Below are 25549 nucleotides of genomic sequence, written 5' to 3'. Positions count from 1 at the left end.
AGCCGGTGGTGGTCTTCCAAGTGGTGTTGTAAGCCCAGGTGGCTTCAACCAGGCGATCTGCCCAGTCCTTTCTGCTGCTGCTCACCACATTAGTCAAGATCCCTTCCAATGCTCTATTGGTGACCTCCACCTGCCCATTTGCTTGAGGATGATAGGGAATGGAGGTTCTATGCTTGATCTTGTGATGAGCTAGGAGATCTTCAACCAAGTGGGAGGTGAACTGGCTCCCTTGATCGGTGACCAGCTCTCTTGGATAGCCAAACTTATAGAAGATGTTCTCTCTCAAGAACTCGACCACTTTTTCTTCTGCTGCTGCTTTGATGGCTTTGGTCTCTGCCCACTTCGTCAGGTAGTCAGTGCACACAATGATGTAGGATCTTTGCCTCGAAGAGGGATTGATTGGACCCACAAAGTCCATGCCCCACTTCTCAAATGGCTCAAGAGTCACTTGAGGTTGGAGAGGCATCTCATCCCTTTGGGTTGGTTTCCCCATTCTTTGGCATTGGTCGCACTGGCTGACATATCTTTTGACATCTTGATGCAGTGTGGGCTAATAGTAGCCTGCCTACAGAATCTTGAAGGCAGTTCTCTTTGCTGCAAAATGTCCTCCACAAGGCCCACCATGACAGGTGAGGAGGATGTCAAAGACTTCCTCTTCCCTTACACAACGCCTTAAGATTTGATTGGGGCCAAGCTTGAACAGATTGCCCCCAATCCATGTAAATGAGGCACTCTTTCTGATGATTTTGCTCTTCTCTTTTGAAGAGAGGTGCAGAGGGAACTGAGCTGAAACAAGCTAGTTTGCTATATCAGCAAACCATGGAGAGAGTACTGATATAGCAAACAGATGCTCATCAGTCATCTGGTCATCCACCGTCCCATCTTCATCTGCAGACAAATCCAATCTAGACAAGAAGTCAGCAACAACATTTTCTCTCCCTGGTTTATCAACAATGGTTAGATCAAACTGCTGCAATAAAAGTAACCATCTAATAATACGAGCATTCACATCTGGTTTATTCATCAAGTATCTAATAGCAACATGGTCATTATGTACAAAAGTCTGGTAACCGGTAATATAACGTCGGAACTTGTTCAGTGCATGGACCACAGCTAAGAATTCCTTCTCGGTTACAGTGTAGTTCAGCTCGGCTTTGGACAAGTTTTTGCTAACGAAGTAAATGGCATATGGAAGTTTTTCCTCAACTTGTCCTAAGGCTGCACCTATGGCTTTGTTTGAGGCATCAGTGTGGATGTGGAAAGGTAGGGCCCAGTTTGGACCTCTCAAGATTGGTGCTGACACCAACTTGTCCTTTATCTCATTCAAACTCTTCTGACAATCGTCAGTCCACTTAAACTCCACATCTTTTGCCAACAGACCAAACAATGGTGAGGCTAACTTGCTGAAGTCCTTAATGAATCTCCGGGAGTATCCTGCTAATCCCAAGAAACTCCGGACATCCCTTACTTTTTGAGGAGGTGGAACCCTCTTGATGAGAGCAATTTTGTTGGGATCCACCTGCAATCCTTGGGAAGAAATAGTATGGCCTAGCACGGTCCCCTCAGTCATTAGGAATTCACATTTTTCAGGACTAAGGGACAAGTTCATCTCGGTGCACTTGGTTAGGACCTTTCCCAAGTTGGTCAATGCTTCCTGGAAGTTGGCCCCATAAGGGGTAAAGTCATCCATGTATATTTCCACTGTATCATGGACCAACTCTGAGAAGATGCTCAAGACAGCCCTCTGAAAAGTAGCAGGAGCATTGCATAGCCCAAAGGGAAGGACTCTGTAGGAAAAGGTACCCCAAGGACAAGTGAAGGTGGTCTTATCTTGGTCTTCCAGGCTGATTTGGATTTGATTGTACCTGCTAAACCCATCCAAGAAAGAGAAGAACTTCTTTCCTGCCAGTCCATCCAACACTTGATCTATGAAGGGTAGGGGGAAATGGTCTTTCTTGGTAGCTTTGTTCAGCTCACGGTAATCTACACAGATCCTCCACTTCCCATTCTTCTTGGGAACCAACACTAGAGGGGACACCCATTCACTATCTGAGATGGGGTAGATGAATCCGGCATCCAACAGTTTTTGCAACTCTTCCTTGACAATGTCCTTAAGGGCTGGATTCATTCTCCTCTGGGGTTGCCTAACTGGTTTACAATCCTCTTTGATGTATATATGATGGGTACAGACCGAGGGATGGACTCCTTTCATCTCCTTATAGCTCCAAGAAAAGGCATCTAAGTGGCTGGCCAATAGGCTACACAACTCCTTCTCCTGGGAAGGAGATAGGGAGGAGCTGATCTTTAATGCTCTCTCAGGGCCGAACTCCACACTTTTGACTCTGGGAGTGACAGGGCCGGTTGTACAAAGGTCCACTGAGGTGCTAGCTTGGGCATCCTCCACCAACTTCTCTAAAGATAGTGCACTGGAAGGTGGATTCTGGATCAGGGTCTCAATCAGATCATCCTCGGTAGGAGGGTCTCTTCTATTAGTATCTAGGGTGCACAGAGGTGCAGAGTACACCTCGTCTTCCTCTCCTTCCTCCAACCAGAGTGGTAAATCATGCTCTAAAGAAGGTTGGGCAGGAGGGTATAGGACTAGCTGCTTGGACATGGGACCATTCTTGATGGTCATGTTTCCTGCCCGACAACTTATGTAAGCATCTGCAGTAGCTAACCAAGGCCTTCCCAAGATGAGAGGATATCCAGTAAGCTTGGCCTTTGGTTGCAGAACCAGAAAGTCAGCAGGGTATTCCCAAGAATCAATAGAGACCAAGACATCCTCCACAATCCCTTCAGGAGTCACGGTGGAGCGATCTGCTAATTGCAGTACTGTCGAGGTTTTCCTCAAGGAACCCTAAAGGTTGAGTTTAGGCATGGTATCTCTGGTCATCACATTGATGGCCGCCCCCAGATCAATCAAGGTGTGGGGGATAATGGTGCCATTGATGTGAACATCTACTACAGGGCTTCCAGGATCTAGGTACTTTGGGCAGATGACTTGTCCTAGCATAAGGTCAGACAGTTGTCCTATGACATTGATAGTTGAGGCATCTTTCTTCCGTCTGCCTGGGTGTTTAAAGCACTTCTCCTTAACCAGCTTGTTGTATATTGGCACATCCTTGATGGCTTGGAGAAGTGGGATTTTTACACACAACTGCATGAGCTCACCCAAAAGCTCATCTTCTTCTGGGTTAGGTTGTGTGGTGGCTGTTAGTCTCTCAGGAAAGGGTGGAATAGGCTTTGGTTCACTCTCCTGATGGTTTTCCTCATCCTCTGGGGGAGGAGGTTGGCGATCTGGAAGAGTCTTTCCAGATCTAAGATTGATCTCCTGGATCTCCACAGCATAGGTAGGGCATGAGGTCTCCCCAGTATATACCTGCTGAGCTTGTCTATTGTTGGGGTTCGGGTTCGGTTGAGCAGGCATCTGAGGTTTCCTAGGAGGAGCAGGAGGTAAAGGCTGAGGTTGAACTGGTGATGGAGGCAAAATGGCAGGAGGAGTGTTGTATTGGGGCCTCCACGCCGACTGAGGAGCACTCCATTGAGGCTGCGACTGGATATGTGAGTGATATGGATGAGAAGGAGGTTGAGTAGGATACTGAGGTGGATAAGACCATGGAGGAGGCATGGACCATGAAGGATGAGCAGGGGGACCCCAGGAAGGCATAGGAGTTGACTGGTTGGGGTTGTAATAGGCTTGAGATGCCCCTTGCATCCCCTGCTGATAAGGTCTAGATCCTTGAGGCCTCCTTTGATTGATGAAGTAGAGAGGTTCAGTGGGGGCTTCAGTCCCTTGGTACATGGCTTTAAACCCAGGTAAGGTGGGACACTGATTGGTAGGATGGTCCTCCTCACAAACAAAACACACTTCAACCGAATGCAATGGGCATTCGTTCTTAGGATGTCTTCTTGTGCACCTAGGGCAGAAGACAGCCAAGGCTCTCTCAGCTTCTTCTTTCTTCTGCTGGATCCTAAATGTGTCCAGCTGCATGGCGATGGTCTGTCTCACCTCACTCTTAAGATCTTCTAATTGGTTTGTAAACTCATGTTTGGATAAAGGGACACCAGTGGAGAGGAGATTTCCTCTACCTCTTTTCCTAGCTGCCCTAGAATGATTTCGGAACACAGTCTTGATGTCCTCATAAGGCAGTTGGTAAATGTCCTCCCCAGCTAACATGTGAAGGGTCTCTAAGAGATCTTCAGGGACTCCTCGGAGTAGAACCAACTTGAGGGATTCAGGGTCAAGTGTGCACCTGGCCCGTTTATAGCTAAGTTGGAACCTCTCCTCATAATCCTCTAAAGACTCATCATTCCCCATGGTCATTCGAAAGATCTCTCCCTTAGTTTCCTTGGACCTACAATAATCCCTATACTTGGTATTGAAGGCTTGCTCCATCTGAGCCCAAGTAGCTATGCTATTCCCAGGTAATCCCATGAACCAGCGTAGGGCTTCATCCTTAAGAGTAGAAGGGAAAAGCTTCAGCTTTTGCTCATCTTCAGTATAGTCATAGGTTCTACAAAGGACAGCAAACTCAAACAAGAAGGTATCAGGATCCTCAGTGGTCAGTCCATGGAAGTGAGGCAAAGCAGAGGGGCTAATGTTTTTCATTTTCATCTCTCCATTGGTCTCTCGGATGGGGAAAGCTCCTTCTATTCTCTCATCTTCTCTCCTATTATCAGCCATGGCTATAGATGGAGTGGTCTCTAACTCTTCTTCTTCTATAGGGTCTTGGTATATCTTCGGATGTTCACCTATAGGTTCCTCTGGGTCACTGTCACCAAAGAAGAGTGAAGGGTGACTCAGTGATGTGGTGGGGGTGTTTGGTAGGAATTTGCCTGATCTATCACGGTTCCTACGAGGCATGAAATGGAAAGGACTTTTCTTTCTTTTGTTTTGAGTGCTTTTGCTTTTTCTTTGGTACCTGCAAAACTGAAACAAAGTGATCTACAACTAACTATATTGCTCAAATGAAATTGCAAAATTGGAAAGCTAATCTAGGAAAGCAAGAAAAATTAATCTAGGAAAGCAAGAAATATTAATCTAGGAAAGCAGGAAATGCTAATCTAGGAAAGCAAGAAATGCTAAGCTACTTTTGCAAAATGGAAATGAAGTAAACTACTGAGCAGAAGTAAGAGTATGGAAGTAGAAGAAAAGCAACAATTACTAATACTCTGACGCTTCCCCGGAAACGGCGCCAAAAAGATGGTGAGCTCCAGTATTGTAGCAATAATGCTACAACTCCTGGGGCTTCCTGTCTCTCATTTTATCAACCCGGTAGTTCGTACAAACTTGGAAGAGACGGTGCTATATGCACAAGTACTAGCTCTTGTCGCAACTGTCACTTGGTCAGCTGGCACAAGTCCGCTAGGGCTCAAGCCAACTTCTATAGGTCCTCAGAAGAAGCTTGCTAATTGATGGACGAAAGCTAATCTCAAAGGAAAGCTACTCTACTTGACAAAAATGAACTGAAAGCAAATCAAAGCATGTAAACCTAGGAAACCCTAATTTAACTAGTCTGACCTCTACAATGCATGGAATGTAAATGCAACTTCTACCAATGCTATCACTACCTCTAATAAATGACAATGTATGGATCTAAACTACTTGCATCATGAAAGTTATGTTTTTGTATTTTTCTTTTAAGTGTGTGGAATGATGGTGATCTTGTGCTAACTAGGGTTTGGTTGTACGATGGGATGGAGAAGGAAGGAAAGCGTGGGATAGGTTGGGGAGGCTAGGAGAGGTCCCTAGGGATCCTTAGCACCCATCCACAGAGGTTCCTCGCATTCAGATGCTCAGCAACCGGGAGAGTGGCCTCCTACAGGATGGCTGTGGAGAATCCTACAGGATACTCTGTTTTCTACAGGATGTTTATAAATGGCTACAGGATGACCTACCGTGAGTGTTTGGAGTGATGGAGGGATGATGAAATGGTAGAGGGAGATGTGTAAGGTAGGGATGAGGCTGGTGATGGCTTTAGAAGTGGAAGATTAGGATGGGCAGTGAGTGTAGGGAGGAGGATGGAAGGTAAAGGGCTATGTCAATGAAAGGCTAGAGAATGGAAATACGTGAGGAATGAAAGACTTTGTGAGGTAACAGAGCGGAGCAGGGGTCAAAGAGATGTCTACATGCGTGATCAAGATGGAGGACAAAGTGATGGAACGAGAGAGAGCAGTGTAAGTGAAACAAATGCTTATGACTGTCACTTAACCAAAAATGCATCAACCTAAACTACTTGTGCTTGTAAATTCAATGAGCAACAATCTAAACGTGAAAGAGAACGTGCATGAAGCTGTGGTAAGGAAGTGTGGTGCAGGTGTGAATCATGTGGAAGCATCTAACTTAACGTGACTGTGGTTGCAGCAATCATGGAATAAAGAAATGCATATTTTTGGTGGTTAATCATGGACTTCACTCCAATCCCAGATGAGACGGCAGTGAGCCTTAACAACCTTTTTGTTGGAGCTCCAATCGATTATATCTATCCTCTGCTACACTAAGCAAATGGAAACAAATTCACTATAAGCAATCTCCTATCTAACTCATGAAAAAGACCAACTCAAAAACCTGTAATTCAAATTGCATGTGTAAATGGAAAGCTCACAGTGCTGAAATGAAACGGAAACAACACTACAGCAGAGGGGATCTATGGCTCTCAGGTTGGGCCCTAACCTGAGAGCTATAGTCTCCTTAAGAAAAACTCAGAACTAGATCACAAACTGCCTTCTTTATTCATAACTGATATCATGCCAAATTGGCTTACAAAAAGGAACGAAAACTGAACTGTGCTCCAAAATTACAATAGCAATACGAGAGTTTCAACAACCTATCTAAGGCTAAGGCCTTCATACTTATACAAAAACGATGATCCAACAAGTGTCCTACATTTTAGGAGCTCGGCTGTCCAACTAGAGTTTAACTCCTGATCCTGTAGGATGGTCATAATTGCTGTTCCTGTAGAGCAGTTTATAACTGCCGTTCCTGTAGAACAACTGGCCGTTTTTTAAGCTCGTAGGGGAGATGGATTAGAGCTCGGAGTTCTTGATGGGAATCACGAGGGATGTCCCTAGAACCGTGGACATCCTCTCCCAAAACCCGCAGTGCCACCTGGTTGTCTCCTTAACTCCTTTTTTGTTGTCTTTTGCTCCCTTTTAATGCCAAAACCTGGAATCAAAATGCATTAGTCACGTAGAGAGAGTGCCTACCCTTCTTCCTACAAACAACATGAATAAACTAAGAAATGCATGCATAAGCAATAAAAAATGAATGGTTTGAGCAAGTAGAATAGGCCAAAATGAGCCCAAATTGTACCAAAATTGGGGCTCATCATGATGCAATAGTATAATGAATAAAGAACAAACTTAGGGACATTTGAATTATCTTCTCAACCCATTATTTGAGAAAATAGCCCAAAATGTTTCAAATGTAACCTATACAAAAGGAAACATAAACTCTTAATGTTCATTTCGCCATCTTAAGAGTCTAAGAATGTATCAAATTTTGATAACTTGTAACTTCATGGGCTATGGTGGCGTGAGGAGCCTTTTGCATGATTTTAAAGTCAGAGGGGACATGCTATTATTTACTCCAAGATTGATAGTTCTAGCTATTGAATCAAAATACTAGACACACAATTAAACAATTCCTTTGAAATCGAAAACTTTAAAGACACATAAACAATTTTCCAGTCCAGTGAGCCAAATATTGTTATTTATTTTCTCATATAGAGAAAAGTTCAAATACCAATAGTATGGGATTGACTACATATTTTTTTTTTTTTAATCTTATTGAGAAAGTGAATTGAATGTGTCACCATAAACTAGTTATTTCTTCCTTCTGGTAGCCATTTTTTGTTGCACTTAACAATATATGAATAATAAATAAATCCCTTTATTGATTCTTAGTTTTCAACTCCTAATTATTTGATAACATTACTAATACCATTTCCTCCAATGTCATTTCATTGAACAAGTCAAATAATAAATATAGGTTACTAACTCATGATTGTCTCTTATGAGGGGTGATGGAGAACAAATATTGAAGTGTGATTTACATCACATCGCTTAACCTAGAGATACATTTCCTTATTGATCCTTTAAGTGACCTTTGTTAGGTTCCTATACCAATAGGTGTCATAATTTATGATTGACTAAGTTTTCCTCTGAAATATGTACATACCTTTGCTTCTGCAAATGTTTTCCATATTTGTAAAAAATCAAAAAAATTAAAAAAAGTAAAGAGGGTATGTCCTGAAAGAAAGATCAAAGGATGAAAAAAGAAATAAAGAAAAGGTCAAAAACATGAAAATATGAACCCCAAAAAGAAAAAAGACCATGAAAGTGTGCAAGTCTAAATTCCACTACTAGTTTACTTTCTGTATGAATAATGATTATGTGCAAAGTGTTGTTATGCCGCAATCCATGGTAACCAAACAATTTAATCTTGGTAATTCCATGTTTTCAATTTCATGCTTAGAGATAGAGAATAAAATCTAATGAAACTATTTAATCTTAGAAGATAAGTAGATAGGTAGAGTAAATAAAGGATCTCAATAGCTTAATATAAGCCCTTGGATGTAATAAGGATAGACTTAGATAGATTTCCATTGTAAAAGAAAATAAAAAGTTCTCAAGGGTTTTCCAGTTTAAGTGCACCCTAATAAAGAGTAGAAAAAATGGTAGGATGTGTAGGTGGGTAAGTAGATGAATGGTTGCAGAATGGTGTATGATGAATGATTAGTTGAAGCTCATATCATTTACTTTCATCATCATATTACTTTGAAAGTATGGATAACAGAGACATTTACAAAGTCAGGTTATTAATTTCCTCATTTTCTTTTACCCCTAATATCACTAATTTCCCACAAATAACAATCAAAGCACCAAAAACCTTAAACCAAAGGGGCTCAGAGCATTTCTCTGACTTTTGGAGGGACCGGACCCTCGGCCCAATGATTTACAGGTTCCAAGTGCTAACTCATCAACATTCACTCCTCCATAATTCATCCATTTCATCTAAAAAATCCCTTTTCCTAAGGTAAAATCATTATTTGCCTAGGGAAAGTAATTAACCTCATATAAAACCCCCTTTTTTCCCACAAAGACCCACAACATGCATCTAAGCCTAAGTTACAAATGTTTAAATGTGGAAATGTAATATATTTCGAAACATTTTACTTAGCGTATTCTTATGTCCACACCTATTTCATATTAACACAATTTACTATAGTTAGCTCTCACAAAATATACTCCATCCCCTATATATTATTAAAAACCCTTGTTCTAATATCCCACCCTGGTTTGAAATATAAACCATAAATAAAAGAATATTTCGATAGATTAATTAATCTATCCGCGATCAAACTAGGCCATATAACCCTCTGCTACCTAAAAAAGGAATTAATTAATCAACCTGTGATTAATCTTCCTCTAATCGAATCACCCTCGACGTAATTAAACTCCCTAATCCACAGTTACTACCTCGTTGGGCCCCTACATTAAAACCCAATCAAGTCCCTTCCCCAACCACCGTATGATATGACACCTTCAGATCTAACAGCTGATGCTCATATCGGGTGGCCCTCGATGCCGAACTTTACCCGGCCGATATGAGCGGTTTCACTATTCCCCTGCCACTACGTGTCACCTGATGAATGGCATCGGGAAAACCTCTCCCAATACCACTACACCCTCATAAGCAATGCGAAAGAATCCACTTACCGCCCCTGCTTACTGCCTTCCTTAAATGACAAAATGTCCCATCCATTAATTGGCGCCAACTGTTATTTTCATCATATCTGCGAAGACATTGACTTTGCCAAATAAAAACAAAAATACTCATTATTTTTTCCTAGCAAGAAAATAAACTTCTATTCTCCATGCACACTCAGAGTATGTTCGAGTCATCACCCTGCTTCCAACCATCAACTTTCAGAAGCTGCTGAATTCTAGATTGCCATTGCATACCTGTGCACTCCATGCAAATAGTGCACCAGAGCCATTTGTCCCTTCATGCAACCTTAACCAGATATTTACCTGTTTTACTGAGAAAACCCTATTTTCATATTCAACCTGGACTAAATTACTATGAAAATCAAGTAAATTTAGCGATAGCAAGTTGTTTGACAGTCTATAAACTCCCTGAAACGACCCCATTCTTCACAAATTCCCTGGAATTCCATACCCTCATCCTTGAATCCACAAGAACCAAGGATGGATGTTCCAGTTGCTTTGGATGACAGGCCAATTACCACTCCCCACAAAGATTTAGACCATCTTCCCCTAGCTAACAAGGATTTCCAGATAAAGGACCTCACCTTTGATGAAACACCTTTGAAATTGCATTGCAGATATAGAGATAATTACTTAAACCATGTAGATAAGATAGGTTTCAAGGATTCAAACCTACCCAAATATCAATTCCCAAGTGTTCACGTCTTTCCGGAAATTACTCATTACTGCCATGCAAATTATGACCCTGTTTTGAAAGCTGTAATGTCCTCGGACCAGAAAATCATTTTCACCATTACGGCTGAGTCCATAAACGAGATGTTATAGTTGCAGCCTGGTCAAGACCCCCCCCATCCATTCCTAATTTTCTTGAGAGGTTCTCCAAACTGTCTAGTTCCAGAAGTACTCAAATGATCCAGAGCTTCATTTCTGAAGAAAAATACATGCCAAAGGACCCCCCTCCTTACATGTCAACCTTCTTTTCTAATCTAGGTAGAGACATCACATCAATTCTATCATGCATTCTAGGTTCCACCACTAATGAGTATATAGATGAAACTATTTTTGTCGGTATGTCTATATTTATCCCAGCCAACCTCCTGTAGTGAAGTTTGATTATGCCAAATTCATAGTAGATAAAATGCATGATCAGTTTATGAGACTCAAAAATGAGAGGGTATTCAAGTATTCAACAGTCCTGTATCATTTGTTTCTTTCGTACCAAACTGATAGGTTTTGCTTCTCTATACAGAAATTTGATACCAGAGGGAATCCTAGATCTGTCATTTTCTGGACTTCTCTTTTCCACAGGTCTTTTGATTCTCCCTATTCATATATAGATTTTATTGACCAATTTGTGCATCCAGTGACTACAATGTTTATAGGCAATCCCCCTCCCAGAATTTGTGCAGATTTAAGAGGGTTCTGCAGCTGTCAAAACAATACAAAGTTGGGGATTGTTATTTATACCAAAACCATCCAAAATCAGGATTTATGGGTGTGAACTACCTCCATATAAATTTCCTAGATATCTCCCCATTTGATTATTTGCTCTAGAGCACTACAGGAAAATGATTAATTCTAATGAAATTCACTTTGTCAAGACCAAGAAGAAGGCCCAATTGAGGATAAAGGATCGTCTAGGCCCATTTATTTGCAATAACAGAGAAGCCAGAAAGGTAGCAAATGAAATCATTGAGAGATTGAAATTAAAAAAGAGTTTCATATGGCCCTATGACCCTCACGAATTCATTTGTGAAAGAAGGCAGAAACATAAGCTATCCACCATAGGATCCCAAAGATTGAGAAATATGCCAACCAATCAGAATGGGTGGAAGGCACACTGATAGATCAAGATAGCACTCAAGTTGAAGTTGACAATGTAATGGAGGACTTAGAAAGAAGATTTAATGAGGATTCATTTGTACAGGTGTTTGGAGAAACTTCATCCAGGAAGCAGTCACAGGAACCCAATACACAGCCATCAGAGCAACAAGGAACCTCAGAAAGAGCATAAGATTCAGAACAACAAGAAGAACCTGAGCAGCCCGAAATCTCAAAAGAGGTGGCTCAATCTCAGCAAATCATGGGCAATCCTCTTGTGTTGTAGACTCCTATCAATGAGGAAAGAAATCTCAAAAGGGATAGAGAAGAGGCTACTACTTCTAGCAAGCTTCTTGATCAAAATTTTGCTAAAAGGAAAAGGTTGAATCCCTATTCAGAAGAAGAATATATTGAGGAGACCATAGGTAACACAGTGGCACAAAAGATAGATAGTTTGTAGACTATCCTAGCATGTGGTACACCGTCCACCTCCCATATACAAGCATTGGAAAGTCAACAAAGCACATAAGTGTCTTCTTTCAGAGATTTCTTTGAACAGAGACTAGACATTAAAGGAAAATACAAATAAATCAAAGTAAGGAATGAGAAATTAAAAGCTCAAACCTCTTCTCATTACCTAAAAATGGCTTCAACTAATCAAACGAGGCTTATGTCAGCTTTTGACATAAAATTAGGGAAAATGAAAATGAGTTTCCTGAAACCAACTGTATAGTAGCCGAAGTCAATGGCTGACTATTTGAAAACTAATTTTGAAGTTTTGGCCAAGGATATCCATCCGATTGACCAAATAGAACTACACAAGCAGACTAGTGAGATGCTCTATTCTACATTAACTAGTAAAGCCATCACAGCACACCAATTGCAAAATTCTTTGCACAACACAATAGCACAGCTGCAGCTAGAAAAAGCCTCCTCTCAAGCTAAAGACATCAGAATAAAAATCTTAGAAGACTTGGTGATAGAGTTCGGACATGATCCCAAGGATGTCAAAGAAGCTGAACAATTGATCAAAGAGAAAAATGATGTTATAGCTGCATTAAAGAAGCAGCTTAAGATCCCTCCTCTCCACCATCCCAGAACTGCAGAGGTTATAGAAAAATAGAAGGAAGAAAAACTTATGGACCTATTCCTTAAGTTAAATGAATAGTTAAAAGAAATTGAGAGGGAATTGGAAAATCCAATATAGTCTAGGCAAAGTGAGTTGGCCACTGCTCCTCCAACTGTCATACCCATAGTTTCTACAGCAGTACCCTCCACTCTGGTAGCGTCTTTCACACCAAAACTTCCACCGGTAATAGCACTGCCAGTAGAAGAAGCTATTCCAACTATAGGTACATTGACCAGTGTAGGGACAACAATAGAAAAAACAGATGAAGTGATCAATGTCGTGGAATAGATGAGTATCCAGGCTACAGAATTAAAAAGCTCAAAGAAAAAATATCAAGTATGGAAACAGATTATGAACTGGCACAAATTCAAAACAAAGAAGAAGAAAGAAAGAACAAAAGAATGGAGGAGAGAATTAGAGTCTTGGAAAAGGACTTAACACTAGAAAAACCATTGGGAGATATGAGAAACACATTATGGGCCAATATCATTGATTCCATCAATGATATTTGGCCTTCTATCCAGATATTTTTTGAACAGACTGAACTAGTCAAGATAGTTGTGGAAGCTATATAGAAGACCAAAGAAGAATTAGGAGATAAGCCTAAAGAGGCAAATCAGTTAATTGATTTCTTGAACAACAGGAACAGGTACCAACTAGATGCATTAGAGATTGAAGATAGAATAGCCACCATCCTTGAAATTAAGAAAGTTCTTACTAAGAGGAACTTGATGCTCAACTTGGAGAAAAGGTGTCAAAGTATTCAAGCAGATATAGATGAATTCATGTTGAAGTATGGAATCTTGAGAGAGAAAGGTCTTCCAAGCACACTGGTCATGCATGACAAGTTGATGACACATGATGACTATGTTGAGAGACTAAACAAACAGACCAGGAGCCAAGCCAACTCTTCAGCAGTAAAAGCACTACCTATAGGAAAGGTGCTTTATGATGGCTTGGAAAACCGCTTTTACATAGAACATGAAGTGAAACACCTTCTCACCAACATGCCCAATTTTGTTAAGCATACAGATGCTGATGAAGTGTACAGGAAAATGATCAGAAGGAAAATACCAAATGATGAATGGTGGACAAGTATGATCGATATACTATAAAGTTACTAGAGTAAATCCATGGAGTAAAAATATTTACTACGGTAAAGTCTAGTAAATATAGGCAAAGAGTATCAGCACAGGTAAAGAGTATCAATAGGTAAAGGTAAGAGTGAAGTCCAACACAGAATTACCAAGAGAACTGCATGAGAGAAATTTGAGTTCCATCATCCAACACATTCACAAGTATAGGGACAACAAATAATCTGTTTTCCATCTGTCTCTAGCTTCTTGGGAAAATAAATTTTGTTTCCTATAATAAATCTCATATAGTTATGAGATATTTTGTAACATTTTTTGTATAAATACTTCAGAAATTGAAGTAATTAGGGTGGATTGAAAAGAATTTATGTAGACTTTTGTCTTGATGCTAAAGGAACTACTATAATCAAGGCTGGACTGGTTTACTGGATTGAATAAAGCTGAGGACATTTCACTCGACTCATGTGCATTGTGGGAAACAAATAAGTATAATTTATTTAAGTTTGAATATTGTTCTCCTTCATGTTATGAAATATCATATGTGTTTTCTTATAAATTCTTAAAAGAAAACAAGGAAAAATACTATTAGAATTAGCTTAAATGCTCTCTATTTTAACTGTTTGCTCATTTAATGTTTTCTACGAAATTGCTTAAATTTTGGAATTCCTAGTTGCTCCCTTATTTCTATAATTCATTCCATTTATTGGCCCTTGGTATAGGATTATTAATTTCCCTTTCTATTTTCCAATCCTCCCTTCTTCATCCTGATCCTTGCTAAGGATTCTTCATTGCCCCTGTCCCCGGTTAAGTTCTCCATCCATAGAAACTTTTAGATTTGTCCTTGTTGTGCTATCTTGCCTTGTCAACTCTTACCTCGTTGATTAATTAAATCCCGATAAACCTTTCCTACTTGAATCCATAGCCCAATGGCCCTAATCTCTACTCTACCCAACTATTAATTCCACCAAACAAATCACAACAAATCCCTTGAGCATTAATAGCTAGCCTAACATCATCTCAAAAAAACGATAAATCATAAAGAGAGAACCCTCTCTGAGTATATATTGGCTAGGATCTGTACTTACAAGATTGGTTTGTAGTTACATTGGATCCTTTCCTTCTTCCAAATAACTTCTATGGAAAATCTGAGTGATAACATAGTGGCGACCATACTAGGGAAGAACATATCCTCAATTAAAATAAACCTTTGAGAAACCTAGAAGCTTGATTTAAAGCATCTTGAAGGATTGTTAGAAGTTATCATGAAAATTCATAAAAGAAAGGTATTTAAAAGACTTGAAATCTCGCTTCAGGGAGAACCCATTACACGAGGGCGAACCTTGATCCAAATCCTCCCCCTGTGTTTGAAAATCCTAAGGTGATTCTGAGATTTATTAGAAGACAAGAGAGTTCAATCAGCCCTAGACATTTATTTAGATCACATTCTTTCCCTGTTGAGTGGCTGTTCTTGGAAGACCTCTCTTTTGACGAAGATTTTGAACATTCTCTGTTTAGAACCACATCTAATAGTGAACTATTGGACCTAGTCCAAGATCTAGAATTCCTTAGAGAACTTGAAACCCAACGAGCCAATTTTTCAATTGATCGATATCTGCAGAACTCCACTCAGTCATCCCCTACCACCAATAGAACCCCTGGACTTTCCAAATAAAACATCACTTTCTGCTAGTTCAACATTATTCCCTCACTTTTCTAAAGTCTACTCCACCCCTCCATTCATCCCTTCACTTCCTCTCCAGCCAATCATCACCCAACAACCCACCACTACCTCTAGTTCTTCCTCCACAACCCAAACACCCCCTGTTACCGCAACTCCCATTCACACTACTACCCAACCTAGAATCATGGCCAATAGATATGCCCCCCTCGTGATGCCTACCCCCAAGGTGCAATGCCATAAGACTACCACAGTAAAATTGCTACCTTTGATGGCAGTGGAACATACACAACTGTACAACACACTAGGAAAATGACAGATTACTTTGAAATTTATGAGATTGATGTGGTTGATGTCCAAATGAGAATTTGTGTTCAAAGTCTAGTTGGAGAAGTGAGAACATTGTTTAGATCCTTGACCCCTCAGAGCATAGATAGTCTAAGAGTTCCTTAAAAACAATTCTTGAATAGGTGGGAAAGGAAGGAAGACCCCCTTCAAATTTTATCTGAATAGGAAAACCTTAAAAGGGGTTCCCATGAAACTGTTCATGACTATTGTACCGGGTTTAATAATTGTGTATAATGCCATCCCTCTTGACCTTAGATCTCCACCTGGTTTAGTCCTGATCAAATTTCTAGATGGATTTGATTTAGACATGGCTTTTCAATTAAGAGAAAGAAATCACCCCACTCTGGAGGAAATGCAGAGCGTAGCAGTAAGTGTTGAAGCTAACCTGCTTGCCAAAAGAGCTAGAGCTAGGAGTGAGAGAAGGATACCCTTGAAAGAGGAAACTACCCCCTTTGAACAAAAAAATGATGCTTTAGCTAAAGGGATGGAAATACTATTAGACAGAGTTGAAATTATTGAAAGGAAACCTCACTGGGATAACCAACAGGCTAATCCAGGGAGAAATCCTAATTTTAGGAAAAACCAGAACTAGAATACCGAAAAGAATATTCCTGACCAGAATATCAAACCACCTTTCCAAGAAAATTATGCAGAGACCTCACACTTAGAAGACCCTGAACAGGACACTCAAATAAACTTGATGGGTTTAGATGATGATGAAGATATTTTCCTAACTCAAGATGAACAAGAGTCACGCGTTCTCTAACAGTTTCAAACCCAAATAGGGGAATCATTTGATTTCAAATAGGGGTATGACTCTTCTATTTTTGAAGTACATAAATAGTACAACTTAAGAAGCAGAAGGAATATCGATGTCCCGGAACAAAACAAGAAAACAATTCCTAGTTAGCCCAAGAAAGGAAAAGCCTCAAATCAGAATCCTCAAGAAACAAAAACCTTACAAATCCTTTCTAGACCACATCAAAATCCTCCTAACCCCACCATTGAAGATGTAACAGATAACCAACCTTCTAACGAGCACCCTTCCACTTCAGTTCCCCTCAAAGGAACAATGGAACAACCTCCAGAAGATCCAATTGAAAATACTCCTAATAATGAAAAAGAAAAACACACCGCCCATAACTCTCGTTCTAAAATTCCAAATGTTCAAACAGATAAATATCCTCTACTTTTCAATTTGGGAGCAGAGGTGACCGAGCTCAAAATTTCAATTCCTTTGATAGAATTGGTAAAATATGAAATGTACAGATGTCAAATTAGTAAATCTCTGAACTATGTTGAAAACGAAGATTCTGTGAATCTCTTTGATGACCAACCTGAGTTAATTTTCAGACCAGATGTCAATGGAAAGCTAGTAGAAGGAGGGATACCACCTTTCTACATCAGCCTTAACATTCATGACAAAATCCTACACAATGCCATGCTAGACTCTGGAGCCTCACACAATCTTATGCCTAAGTTGGTAATGGAAAAGCTTAACCTGGATATCACTAGACCTTATAAAGACCTATTCTCCTTTGATTCAAGCCAGGTTAAATGCTTGGAGATTATAAAAGATTTGTGTGTCTCTCTAGTTCAATACCCTGCCAAAACCATACCCATGGATATTGTTGTTGCTGATATACCACCCAAGTATGGTATGTTGTTGTCTAGATACTGGGGTGCTAAACTCCAGGGGTATCTGCAATTAGATATGACTTATGCTACCATTTTAGTTTTTCGACATCCCAAGAAATTATATAGAGAAACTTTGATGAAGTATGTAGTGAGTAGTCAGGAGAGGCCTTAGAACTTTCCTATATATTCAGTACATTCAGACATGGATTCTTTTATTCTTTATAATGCTGAAATTAATCAAGAAGATACTCCAAGTGATATGACAACAAAACCAAAAGAAATTGTAGACGAAAATTCAAATGTCCAAATTCGTGAGATAACAGATGACAAAGAAACTCTGGATGCCCTAGTTAAGAAAGATTCCACGACCCCAGATCAAATTATGAACTTGAATTCTTATGGAATCTGGAATTTGATGGTTCATTAAACAAGCTAGGTGCAGGAGTAGGTGTATAGATTTATAACTTAAAGAATGATCATGCAGAAGGTCATGCCTACAGGTTAAATTTTAAATGCACAAACAATATGGCGGAATATGAAGCACTCTTGTTAGGTCTTAAACTGGTCAAAGGATTAGGAGCTATAAGGGTATCAATTATGGGAGATTATGAATTGATAATTAAACAAATTAATGGTGCTTATTTAACTAGAGACCCTAGATTAGGATTTTACAGAGGAACAGTGGTAGAAATCCTTAACACTTTTTCGGAAACCAAGCTTGCTACTATCCCCAGAAAACCTAACATGAAAGCTCATAGTCTGGCTATGTTTTCTAGTACCTGTAATTTTCCTTTCTAGCCCAACCATCATTATATTGTCGAGGTTAGGCATAGACTAGATATTTCGGATAACTTAAAGAACTAGAAAGCTTTTGAAAATGATAAACAGATTAACAATTTCTTAACTTTAGATGATGAATTTGTAAATATCAACATAGACACTCACATAGCAATAGATCTTAATTTCTCTAATGAAGTAGAAATAAATGAACTAGAAGGAGATCAAATAAAAGACATCCTTTATCCTACATAATTCAGAAAGAAAATTAGTCGAGATTTAAAACAAATGGAAATTGATGAAATAATTGATGATGAAACTGAAGTCATAAACCTTAAATACAATTTCTTACCCAAAGGATTAACTCCTTTGGATGACTTATTTGACTCAAATGATATTCGTATAAAACCCAAAATGGAACCTTTGAAAGCAGACATTGAGGAATGTAACATAGGATCTAAAGAGAATCCCAAGCTTATAAAACTATCTAATTCATTGCCTCCCAATGAAAAACTAAAATATATGGAACTTATGAAGGAATTCTAGGATGTTTTTGCTTGGAGTTATGAGGATCTGAAATCCTATGATACCGATATTATACAACACACTATCCCTTTAAAAGAAGATCAGAAGCCCTTTAGGCAAAATATTATAATAATTGTTCCTATTTTACTACCGTCGATTGAAAATGAAATTGAATGGATGTACGAAGCAGGAATTATTGCGCCCATTAGGTTTTCAGATTGGGTATCTAATCTTGTCCCCACAAGAAAGAAAACAAGAGAAATAAGACTGTGTGTTGACCTAAGGAATTTAAACAAAGTTTCACTCAAAGATAACTATCCCCTACCTAAAATGGATCACATATTGCAAAGGGTAGTAGGTTCCACAAGGATCTCATTGTTAGATGGTTTCTCTAGTTACAACCAAATCCTAGTCCATCCTAATGATCAAGAAAAAACTACATTCACAACCCCATGGGGTACCTTTATGTACGTTAAAATGCCTTTCGGATTGAAAAACGCAGGAGCCACCTTTCAAAGGGAAATGGATATTTCCTTTTCCAAAGAAATCCATGATTTCCTGGTTATATACCTTGATGATATCACAGTGTTTTCCAAATCAGATCAACAACATTTGGATCATCTTAGGCAGGTCTTTATTAAGTGAAGGAAATATTGAATTTCAATGAATCATAAAGAGTTTGTATTTGGTTTGGAAGCAGGCAAACTATTGGGCCACATTATCTTTGAGGATGGAATCCAGATTGATCCAACTAGGATTGAAGCTATTTCTCAAATACCTCACCCCAGGAACATTAAAGAACTTCAGGAATTTTTAAGAAAAACAAATTTCTTAATAAGACTTATCTCGAATCTAGTTGAATTGATTAGACTATTAAATAACATTTTGAAGAAAGATTCGGCTATTAAATGGATAGTAAAGGCTAAAAAATCATTTGAAGACATAAAACTAGCCTTAACTCAAACATCAGTCCTCATAAGTTCAATGTTTGACAGAGAATTTATCATTTTTTTTCTTTTGCATCAGAACATAGTATAGCTACAGTTTTACTACAGAAGAACGATCAAGGATTCGAACAACCAATAGCCTTCTTCAGTAAAGCTCTATGTTATGAAACCAACTCAAGAAAAGATAGAAAAGATAGATCAACACCTTAGAATTCAGCCTGTTCGAGGGGGAAACCTCCTTTACATTACATAAATGAACAATTCTTGGATGATACAAATGAAAAGACCTCCTTTCTATATATAGGAGTCTAAGGGGTCATAACATAATCAGAGCCGACATAACAATGATAATGTAAGGGCACAACAATAATAATAGTGGGCTTCTATGGGGCACAATAGTAGCAATATGGGCACTACATGGGTACATCAATATAATAAGTGGGTTATACTAATAACAATAAGGGGTTGCACTAGTATTATAGGGGCCTAACATGCCCCTCTCCTTCAAAAAGTGTTGTCCTCAATGCTTGAGTAGTTCTTGATGCTTCTGTATAAAATTATTGTCCTCGCATGTGGAATATTCAGCGGGTAAGTTCTTCCACTTGATGAGATACTCTGAAATTGATCGATTTTGTAGCTCTCAGGTTCTTGTTTCTGTGACTGCTCCAGGTTCCAATATGATTTTTCCTTCCTCTTCAATTTCTGGCAATATTGCTTGAATTGGGATCTTTTGCAACTTTTGAATAAGTGGCCATACTTCTTCATCCTTCTTCCATTCCTCCCTTGCTTTGTTTATCGATTCTGGTTCGATAATATAAATAGCACAAAACAATGCTTCCACATCCTCATCCTTGACGAGTTTTCGCATTCGGTAAGGTCGCCATTTTTTAAGTGCATGTAGTATTGCCAACATTTCCTCCTCATAAATAGCTTGCTTGAGATGTAGCAGTAAAAATACCCAATCACCTACATCAAAACATTTTTCACTACGATGTTGATCTACCTGTTGTTTCGTTTGATTTTGCACCGAAGTGGTGTTATCCTTTAAAAGTTGGAGAACTTATTGTTGATGCTCGATGTGATCTTTCACTGCTTGAACCTTTTTCTTCTTGATATGTCCTTCTATCTCTAGAGTTTGAGGAGTGGTAATTTCTTCCAATCCTTTAGAAGATATGGTCGGATTCATTTCTTGATGCTCGATGTGATCTTTCACTTCTTGAACATTTTTCTTCTTGATACGTCCTTCTATCTTGATAGTTTGAGGAGTGGTAATTTCGAACAATGAATTACAAGATATGGTTGGATTCATTTCTCCTTTCTTGATGTGATCTTTCACTTCTTGCACCTTTTTCTTCTTGATATGTCCTTCTATCTTGAGAGTTTGAGGAGTGGTAATTCTTGCCAATGCTTTACAAGATATGGTCTGATTCATTTCTTCTTTCTATGGGGTGGGGTCCTGGCATACATCTTCTTCTTTTGATGTTTCTTGATCCTTTTCTTCCTCCTCTTCATATTCTATGTAAAATAATTTCTTATCAGCACACTTATGACCTTTAGTGCATTTGCTATCCCAATTGTAACAAAGCCCTTTTTCTCTTTTTTCTTCCAATTGTTATGGCGTATCCCTTGTAGGTTGTGGAAGGCTAAGAGAAAAAACACTTCCATATTTATAGTTGTGAGGGGTACGCTTACTGGCTTTCATAATTTTTCTTTCCACTATGTCACAAGGCCCTTTTACTCTTTCCAATTGTTGTGGTGTTGCTCTAAAGAAGGTGTTGCTATTTGTATCCTCATAATGTGCTATCATTTCCTTCGTGAAAATTTACCACGTAACAAGTTGTTTACGAGAACAAAGCCCTTCGTACCATAAAAATTGATCTAGTTCTAAATATGAAGATGCAATGCATACCTTTTGTAATAGTTCTACACCACGTAGATCAAAATATTGCTCCATCTGAAGTATCCAATTTACCGGATCCTTGCCATCAAACTTCCTCATCTTGTTTTTTCTTAATTTTAGGAGCTCGACCTTGAAACGACTGTAACTCTGTAATTTCGGATCTTTAAGTTCTAAAGTTGTGACCTACAATAGCCCTCTGTGTTCTCTTTCCAATGCCACTAGTCTGATCCAAATTGGATTCTCTAGGAAAGAGTTATGCACAATCTCCCAAGATGACCTGATTATAGACCTTTCCAGAAGAGACAAATTGTATGAAGTGCCACGTGTCATTGTTTCGACCTTTGGATCTGAAAAATGCATACAAGAAACTACAATTCGTCCTCTTTCTGTACCTTCTTATGAAATTTCAATCCGATCTCCAGAGAGAAAGTTATGATGATTTTCCCTAGGTCACCTGTTTGGAATGTAATTGAGGAGTCTGCAAAAAGACCAACTTCCTCATATCATATCTCCGCAAATATAGTGCGAAAATCTCTGAAATTCGGACTCGAGGTTCAGCACGATTTCTTCTCAAATGGATTTTTCTTGCAACTTCTGAAACATCGCAAAAAAAACGTTATACCGAAAATTCCACGATGACCTGTTTGGGGTAGTGAAACCCTAGAATCCAAAGCTCTGATACCAAATGTTATGAAACCAGCTCAAGAAAAGATAGAAAAGATAGATCAACGCCTTAGAATTCAGCCTCTTCGAGGGGGAAACCTCCTTTACATTACATAAATGAACAATTCTTGGATGATACAAATGAAAAGAGCTCCTTTTTATATATAGGAGTCTAAGGGGTCATAACATAATCAGAGCCGACATAACAATAATAATGTAAGGGCACAATAATCACAATAGTGGGCTTCTATGGGGCACAATAGTAACAATATGGGAACTACATGGGTACAACAATATAATAAGTGGATTATACTAATAATAATAAGGGGTTACAGTAGTATTATAGGGGCCTAACACTCTAAGAGATGCATCCTTAAAGTATAACATAATGGAAAAACAGGCTTTTGCTTTGATACAAGCCATCAAAGATTTCAGAGTCTATATCTTATATTCTCACATTGTAGCTTATGTTCCTAATTTTGCAGTCAAAGACATTCTAACAAAGAAGGGAGTTGATTGCAAAAGAGGTAAGTGGATAGCTACCTTATTAGAGTATGACATAGAGATTAAACCTACAAAGTTAATCAAAGGCCAAGGGCTGGCTAAACTTATGGCTGAAACCAATTTTCAAGCCCTAGGCATAAATTTTATAGCAGAACTGGACAACAAAGAGGAGATGGCGACTCCACAGATCAGCCAAGCCTTTTTAGACTCACCCTGGTATGCTGACATAATATACATTCTACAAAATTTACAAGCTCCTCCAGGGTTGTCCAGAACTAAAAGTAGGTTCTTGAAAATGAAATCTTTGAAATTCTGCATAATGGATAATACTTTATTTTGGAAAAATCATGAAGGCATTCTATTAAATTGCTTATTAAAGGAAGAATCTGACAAAGTACTCCAAGAATTTCATGCAGGTGATTGCGGAGGGCACCTCTACTGGAAGATGACAGCTGATAAAATCCTAAGAGCTGGATTCTACTGGCCAACCTTGTTTTCTGATGTGAAAAAGTTTGTAGCGTCCTGCCACAAGTGTCAAATATTTGAAGGAAAAAGAAAGCTTCTGCCTTTACCTTTGAAACCCATTTCTATTGAGAAACCATTTCAACAATGGGGTCTAGACTTCATTGGCAAAATTCACCCCCCTTCTTCTGCTCAACATAGATGGATACTGACTGCCACAGATTACTTTACAAAGTGGATAGAATCCATTCCCTCCAGACAAGCCACTGATACTGTCATCATAGGTTTTCTAGAGGCCAATATTCTGTCTAGATTTGGCTGTCCAAACAAAATTATCACAGACAATGTTGCAGCATTTAAATAAAAAAGGATGATTGATTTCTGCCATAAATACCATATAACCCTTGGTCACTCTACAGCCTACTATCCCCAAGGAAATGGACTTGCAGAATCCTCCAATAAAAGCTTAATGAATATAATTAAAAAATTGTTAGAAGACAATAAGAAAACATGGAACAAAAAACTGATCAATGCTTTGTGGGTAGACAGGCTTACAACTAAGAAATCTATTGGGACCAGTCCCTATCAATTATTCTATGGGATGGAAGTTTTTTTCCCTTCATCATTAGGAATTCTAGTAATGAAACTACTCTAGGAATCCCAAGTTGAGCCAAATGATATTCAGAGGAGAATCAATCTGACCATTCATTTGCAGTAAACTAGAGAGGACGTATACATCAAAGCCCAAATACTGCATGAAAACCTTAAGAAAGTTTTTGATAAAAGGACCAAAGCAGAAGACTTCTATCTTGGTGAAAAAGTTTTGAAGTGGGATTCCTGACGAGAAGACAAAGGGAAACATGGGAAGTTTGACTTCCTGTGGAAAGGTCCATACATTATATATGCCTTTAGAGGGAATAATTCTTATTTTCTCAAAGAGTTAAATGATGTAGAGATAGAAGGAGGACCAGTCAATGGTCGAATGTTGAAACACTACATCGATCCAAGCTACTAATTCTACTCACTTCAGTTGTACATAATATATCCTTCAAAATGTTTAAGTGTTGATTGGATGGTTAAGTTTTGGAGTTAAAGCCCGAGGAGAAGGCCCTAAGCTTCAAGATTATCACTGTCATAGATATCAATAAAGCAGCAGAATCAAAGGAAATTGCAGAGTGAAAACACAGTCTCTCAGAAGGCCATTGGTCTACATTTCTTGACTTTCCACCAGGGAAAGCCATCCCCAAGTGGAGCCACTGTTAGGTTCCTATACCAATAGGTGTCATAATTTATGATTGAATTAGTTTGTCTCTGAAATATGTACATACCTTTGCTTCTGCAAATGACTTCCATATTTGTAAAAAATAAAAAAATGTAAAGAGGGTATGTCCTAAAATAAAGATCAAAGGACGAAAAAAGAAATAAAGAAAAGGTCAAAAAGATGAAAATATGAACCCCAAAATGAAAAAAGACCATGAAAGTGTGCGAGTGTAATTTCCACTACTATTTTACTTTCTGTATTAATAATGATTGTGTGCAAAGTGTTTTTATGCCACAATCCATGGTAACCAAACAATTTAATCTTGGTTATTCCATGTTTTCAATTTCATGCTTAGAGATAGAGAATAAAATCTGACCAAACTGTTTAATATTGGCAGACATGTAGAGCTCAACAGTTTAATCTAAGCCCTTGGATGTAATAAGGATAGAATTAGAGAGATTTACATTGTAAAAGAAAAAGAAAAAAAAAGTTTCATAAGGGTTTTCCAATTTAAGTGCACCCTAATAAAGAGTAGAAAAATGGTAGGATGTGTAGGTGGGTAAGTAGATGGATGGTTGTAGAATGGTGTATGATGAATGATTAGTTGAAGCTCATATCATTTACTTTCATCATCATATTACTTTGAAAGTATGGATAACAGAGATATTTACAAAGTTAGGTTATTAATTTCCGCATTTTCTTTTACCCTTAATATCACGAATTTCCCACAAATTACAATCAAAGCACCAAAAACCTTAAAACAAAGGGGCTCAGATCATTTCTTCGACTTTTGGAGGGACTGGACCCTCGGCCCAATGATTTACAGGTCCCAAGTGCTAACTCATCAAAATTCATCCATAATTCATCCGTTTCGTTTAAAAAATCCCTTTTCCTAAGGTAAAATCATTATTTTCCTAGGGAAAGTAATTAAACTCATATAAAAAACCCTTTTTTTTCCCACAAAGACCTACAACATGCATCTAAGCCTAAGTTACAAATGTTTAAATGCGGAAGTGTAATATATTTCGAAACATTTTACTTAGCGTATTCTTATGTCCACACCTATTTCA

Source organism: Pinus tabuliformis, chromosome 5_2 (genome assembly GCF_031772625.1).
Source record: "Pinus tabuliformis cultivar Carrire ecotype Pingquan chromosome 5_2, CPIR1, whole genome shotgun sequence".
In the NCBI taxonomy this organism is placed as follows: Eukaryota; Viridiplantae; Streptophyta; class Pinopsida; order Pinales; family Pinaceae; genus Pinus; species Pinus tabuliformis.
This window is presented reverse-complemented; position numbering follows the sequence as displayed.